This window comes from Typopeltis vanoorti, chromosome 23 (assembly GCF_054136105.1).
Source record: "Typopeltis vanoorti isolate ZY-2024b chromosome 23, IOZ_Tvanoo_1.0, whole genome shotgun sequence".
Taxonomy (NCBI): domain Eukaryota; kingdom Metazoa; phylum Arthropoda; class Arachnida; order Uropygi; family Thelyphonidae; genus Typopeltis; species Typopeltis vanoorti.
The window spans coordinates 45,006,988-45,014,339 of record NC_143571.1 but is presented as its reverse complement, the minus strand read 5'-3'; positions in this window follow the sequence as shown (position 1 = coordinate 45,014,339).

Below are 7,352 nucleotides of genomic sequence, written 5' to 3'. Positions count from 1 at the left end.
CAAAAGTTTCATTTGGAAGGAACGGTCAGGGTTAAGGGTCAGGTAAACAGTACTATAAGGAAAAATAAACGAGTCAAGTGTCTTTGCGATTACGACAATTCGTTCATCCTGTGAAGTTATCGTATTGTGTTGTGGTCATTGGCATCCAGGAAAGTAAAGTAAAGTAAAATAATGGGTGAGCCACAAAAGTCATTGAAATTTTGTTTCTTCAGGAAAATAGCACGAGACAAACCTCTTCACCTAGCTCTAAAAGGATGGAAACCAATTATTATTTTAGAAGACACGTACATTGTGATGTATTTATCCCGGACCACTTGGGAAAAATTATGCAGGAAGTGGTCTGATATCCTCGGCTACTTGCAAAGAAGAGTTGACTACGAAATGGACCTCGGTGATTGTTATATTCTGAAATGCCAAGATGGGGAACTAATACTTGATGATACAGGAGCTGATGGAAGTAAGGTTTTTTTCTATTAGTTGTGAAGAAGCTGAGAGATTTTCAACAAAAATGTACGACATTGATAATCATTTACTATTTTTGGAAACTGAATTACCATCTGTCTGTATAATGGGAAAAAGTATCGCTCAACATTTAAATTCATCAATGGTAAAATTAGACTTTCAAGATTTTATCCAATTCGATAAAGATTCTTTATTTTGGGACATTTACGAACATTTTACAAAAACTGTTTTTGCATATTTGCTGACAAAAGAATACACAGAATGTTTAGCGAGGCATGGTGTCATTTCCAGACTGACACAATATCAAACGTATGGAAGTGTGGTTACCATGGTATCTGATTTAAAAATTCTTTTGTGTGACCAGCTATTTTGATGTGATGTAATCAAGAAACAGTGAGTAACAAAAATTTTATTCATTGAACTCATTGGAAAATGTTAAGAGTCTAAACTAAATATTGTGAAATATTTTTAGGTAATTACATGTTTCAAATTTTTCTCAGTGAATATACTTGTAAATAGTATTTCAGTAAAAAAAAAAGAAAAAAAAATTTCTTTGTGCATTTGTAAACTTAAATGAACAAAGATGTGTGTTTTTGTAGTTGTGTTTTTCCACAGTGAATTTTTACTCAGTTATTCTGATTAGATCTTGATATTTAAATCCACAACTTTATATCTTAATGCAATTCTGTTTAATTATTTAAAAAAAATCACAACTGTGAAATTAATGCCAGAACAGGGGGGGGGGAGTGTTGAAAACGAAAATCCATGTATTGATTATTTTAGAAATTGTCTAATGCTACCTATTGACATTATTTGAGTTATCAGAAAACAAATCGTTCACATAATCGAAAATCCGAACTGTTAGAATTTGGTTATTTTTACATAGTGAGAGAGAGAGAGAGAGAAAGAGAGAAGCACCTAATTAAACCAACAAAATGTGAGTTTAACACTTCTTTAAAGTTTGGCATAGAGAAAATGTTTGTACTCAACAGATAACACATATACAAATTTTACCTTTCCCTACACAAAGTAAGATAAAAACACACCAACAGTATATCCAACAGCATGTGAAAACATGTCGTTGAGTCATCTGCGCAAAAGGTTCATTTTTGAAGGAACGGTCAGGGTAGGGGATGGTAAGTGTAAACAGTACTATAAGAAAATACCAGAGAGTCGAGTGACTTTGGACTTAAGGTAATCGTTCATCTACTGCAACTGCTGTTTTGTGATTTGTGTTTGGTAATGCAAAATAATGGGTGAGCCATAAATTCTTTGAAAGTTTCTTTGTGAAAAGTTCTAATTGTTTAGAATTTTGTAAACGAATGTTACCATAACGTATACGATCAGAGCTAATAATCAGTGAAATAATAATAAATAACTATTTATTTGTGGTGCCATATGAAGTAATCAAAGAAGAAGAATGAAGGAAAACGATTATGAAAAATCGACAGTGGGTGAAAAATACGAATTTTCAGTTATCATTGGGATAATTGATGTACAATTTTTGTTGAATAAGAGTTCAAATTTATTTCCTAAAGAAATTTGTATTTCTGATGGAATTAGTGTAAGATATGCAGTGACAAAATCACCTTGTAGTTGGAAAGAATTACCTGAAAGAGTTAAAAAACAGAATTCTTGGTTAATAAAATATAACCATCAGCTGAAGTGGGAAATTGGTTCACTAGCTTTGGACAAACTAAGAGATTGGATGATAGAATCAACATGCAAATATCATATATTACTTGCCAAAGGAAGAGAAAAATCAAAAACATTAACGAAGTTAATAGGAAGGCCTGTTCTTGATTTAAATGAAATTGGATGCCCGAAACGTGAAAACATAACGTGTACTTTTAAATGCTTTTGGAAACATAACGAAAGATTCTGTGCTTTTAATAATTCTCTGAAGTATATGTATTGGTTTCAAAGAAATAAATACACAACCCTTAATTTTACTACAGTAATAAATTCCCAACGAACGCCAAACGAAAAATTAACTTTCAGATGAGAGTCACATTGTCAAAACCATACGATGGCAATTCCACAACCATGGAAGAACCTTTGATGTATTTTTCAATTTATTTATTTTCTGTATTGTTAGATTCAGTAAATACAATTTGTAAATAAAATTTCGTTCAATAAAATGTGTAAATTTAAATGAACAAATTGGGTGTCGTATATGTGTTATACAAATTTAAGAAGGAAGATAATATTTTTTTTTTTTTTTTTTCGTTGTGAAATTTCATGCCACAAAGTAACCAGAGAATTTTTTTTTTGATTCATTGAATTAAAAGTCTTATTTGTTCGTTATCTACAAACAAGATTAATGAATGAAAATTAACAGTGTGGGAAAATAATTCACAAATAAATTCTACTTACAGAAATAGGTTAAGAGCACAAGGAATTGAAGGTAAAATTAATAGTTATATTGGTAATTTCCCAACAGAAACCAAGAGTTCAAAACAAAACACACGATTTCTCACCTACGTACAACAAAAGGCAACCGGATAAGATAGATACCGTAAAAGGTAAGACTTAATCAGAAATATACAGTGTTGGAAAATAAATTCTCATATACTTTATATATTTATTAATTCTGCTCAGTTATTCTGTTAGAATATAACCTGTAAAAGTAAAATACAGAAAATAACGAATCAATTGAAAAAAAATAATAATAAAAATTTCACTTGTCTGAATTCCATACTCTAACAGCAATCGGAATTCGAAACCGGAAATAACACTTACCCTAAACAAAACAGTGCATAGACTTTCCAACCAAGGATGGGCACCCGTGGGAGAGATAAATACAGAGAACCAAATGGATACTAAAGTAAATTAAGTAGTCCACTAGCTTTTCTGGTTATTTACAGAAATATCTATCAACTCCTATGTTTTGTGTGTTTTGTGGTGTGAATATATGTTAGGCACAGTAACATATAATGAAAACTCTTTTCAGTTTTGAAAAAAAAAATAATAATAATTTCACTTGTCTGAATTCCATACTCTAGCAATCGGAATTCGAAACCGGAAATAACACTTACCCTAAACAAAACGGCGCATAGACTTTCCCACCAAGGTGGGGGCAACTTTAAGAAAAGACTTAATGAGAAATATTCAGTGTTGGAAAATAAATTCACAAATACTTTATATATTTATTAATTCTGCTCAGTTATTCTGTTAGAATATGACCTGTAAAAGTAAAATACAGAAAATAACGAATCAATTTGAAAAAAAAAATAATAATAATAATTTCACTTGTCTGAATTCCATACTCTAACAGCAATCTAAATTAACATTAGATGTAAGCATTAATTTACTACACCAATGAATGTTGACGGTAACGAAGAATGAATAATTTTCATTCAAACATTTGGATACTAATCCCTTAGTCATATGTAAGTATTTGAGAAATATCCAAACTTGAGGAAATGCTACCTTTTGAACAATACCCCAATTTATGGATGTGACTCATGTCATTCCCTTTGAAGAAAAGCGCTCGCTGGGGATATTGCAATGACGAAAGCTCACCATCTGCGGTCCGTAATCTAAAGGACGAAGTAACTAGTTCAGGTTACAGTATTTACAGAAATTTCATTTTTTGTGGTTTTTGTGTTTGCGTTGTGTTGTGGATATAAAATTGAACTATTTTGGAATATTCGTATTTAGAAGAGTCATCTGGAAAACTGTAAGTACTTTTTTAACTTAAACATAACAACTGCTCGTATGTTTTTGGTAAGCGTAATTCTAAATACTGAATAGTTTTTTTTTCCCATAAGAATAATCATAGAGTATATATTAGAGTATCAACATGGATACATTAGCAATTTTTTATATCTAATATGTATATGTGTGTGTGTATGTGTGTGTGTGTTTAAGGACAGGTTTTTTAAGTATATAATTAATTATTCAGAAAAACTCGAAACACGAGAGCCATCACGACTTTCTCTAAGAATTCCCACACTTTAACAGGAAAGAAATACCCAAAATGTATTGGAAATTAGTAGTACAACCGTCTATAGAAGAAAAAAAAAACTGTATGTTTGTGTGACATAGAATATAGTTAATTAAATTATCATTCCAAACTCAATAACAACAAACATTCATGTCACGAATCCTTATCTTATCTTGATCTTGTCAGAAGTAACCACCAATCACGACACGATTTCTTATCCACTAATATCATCCTTTCCATTCAAAACAACAACGTCACTTATTTACAAATGATGACATTTATTTACAAGTAACAAATGACATCACTGATATTCATCTGACAACAACCAAACATTCCACACCCATGAAGCCATGCACACCGGAAGCATTTGGTTTAAACTGTCCCACCAATCACAACACGAATCCTTATCTCTAATATATCTCCCTTTTCCATTCAAAACAACAACGTCACTTATTTACAAATGACGACATTTATTTACAAACAAACCAAAACACAAGAACTGAAGCCAGTGACACAGTTGCCCACACGGAAATTCCAAACATTCCAAACCCATGAAGCCACGCACACCGGAAGCATTTTGTTCAAAGTGTCGCACCAATCACAACACGAATCCTTATCTCAACCATCACCCATAATTCCATACGCGAACAAAAGAAATCACCCATAATCCAATCCGCGAACCAAAACACAAGAACTGAAGCCATTCACACAGTTGCCCACATGGAAATTCCAAACATTCCAAACTCCCGACGTCACTCACAATGACGTCAGGAAGCCACGTCAACCGGATGCATTTGGTCAGAACTGTCACCCCTACTACGAGCTGAAGCCATTGACACATATACTCTCAGGGAAAAGCCACGCCCACCGGAAGCATTTTGTTCAAATCGTCACCCCTGCTACTCTCGTAACACATGGGCCGATATGCCATCTAACCCAATAGCAGTGTTAGCATTAAGGTTCTTTAATATATTAAGCACCTCAATTTCGTCTATCTCTATACTCTCATCAGTCAATGGCACATTTGACACTGCACTATCACTACGAAGATGGTACACTTTTGCGAAATGATCACTAAGCAACTCAACTATTTGATTAGCTTCAGTAATTTCCCTACCATAAACACTTTTTAAAGTAATCTTTCCATGAATATTCTTCCTTTTACTAGCCACATAGCGAAATAACTCTTTAGGGTTTCTTTTGGATTCATCAGCTAGCTTCCTCTCATAATTAGCTTTGGCTTTCCTTACCATACAGGTTACTCTCTTTGCCTGTAACTTATATCGCTCATTGGAACGCTCATCACCTTTTTCTGTATACGTCCTCCACAACCTTTTCTTTATCTGCAACTCCTGTTTAATAGTATTATTCATCCATTTTACACTCCTACTTGATTTCTCCTTCTGACTCTGGGAATACAGTCTGATACAGCTTTCTTCAAATACTCCTTGAGAATCTCCCACTCACCATCAACATCTCTCCCCTTGAATTTCTCATGCCATAGTACAGCTGAAAGCTGACTTCTCAGCTTGTCATAATCACCAGCCTTGAAATCCCACATATACCCATTCTTAATGGAATATTCAGCACATCTTACAATCTCCCAGGTCAAGACCACATGATCGCTTTCCCCAAGTGGAGACATTGTAACTAAATTACTTATTGATATGTTCTCCGATGTTATGACCAAATCTAACACTCTAGAATCTCTTGTCCCTTCCATCACATGCTGTCTCAGGTAATTATCTCTTAACAACTGTATAAACTCCATTTCCTTTGTTCAAATACTCCTTGAGAATCGCCCAAGGTTCACAAGGTGTTCCTTGTGACCATTCCTTCCCCCAATCTATGTCCCCAAAGTTAAAATCCCCCATAATAATTACTTGACCTGCACTCATCGTGCTAATTTGCCAATACAAGCTATTTACATTCTCCCTTATTCCCCTTGGATTATAGCAACAACCAATTACATATTTCGCCTTGTTAATCTCTATCTCACACCAAACAGCCTCTAATGAACTGCCCTCTACATACCTGTCACCTTGAGGCACTTCTACCTTTTTTGGATTTAATGTTTCGTCTACGCTAATTCCTATAATTGTTGGCCATGTTGTACTAAGTAATGACAAAAATTCTTCACACTTATTCCTAATACTTCGAGCATTAGTATGCATAAACTGCAATAATCCCTTCCTCCCATAATCTCCCTGTGTGCGAATTAGCCTTCTCTGTATACTGTTAACATTCTGCGAACAATTAATCCCAAATTCACAGCGATTAATGACCTTAGTACTATTTACAGCTAATTCTATCATCTGCCTCCCTAGCAAATCCCATTCCCCTGTTTATGACCCTTTACTCTGTCCTTTATCAATAAATGTTCTAAATGCCAAGCTCCTAATCCATTTAAGTGCGAACCATCTCTCTTAAAATACTTCCTTTTATCAAACTCATCCCAGACATTCATAAAATGAATATTCAGTTTCATTTCTTTGCAAAACCTTTTACACAATCTTGACACCATTCCATTTACTATAATTGCTCTTCTGTTCATTTCATCGCTATCAAATCGTGGTAGCACACTCATGATCTTTCCACTCTCACTCTTTGCATTCATTGCTATCATTAAATCCTTCAAATCCCGTCTTACAGGAAATATTTCGCTACATAGATCATTCGTCCCTATAACTGCAATAATCTCACTCACTCTATCTTTCTGCAATTTCACAGTCCCAGTTATATCCTTAATCTTTGACCCTGGATAACACGCTTTAATTACTCTACCATCCTTCACACCCTTACTTATAGAATTCCCATAGAACACAACATCTTTTTCGCTTCTTCTTAACTTGACATCGTTTACTCCCACTGATGCTTGTTTTTGTCTCTGATCTTCTCTCACATTCTTTAGTATATCACTCAGCAATCTGTGTGTATCTAT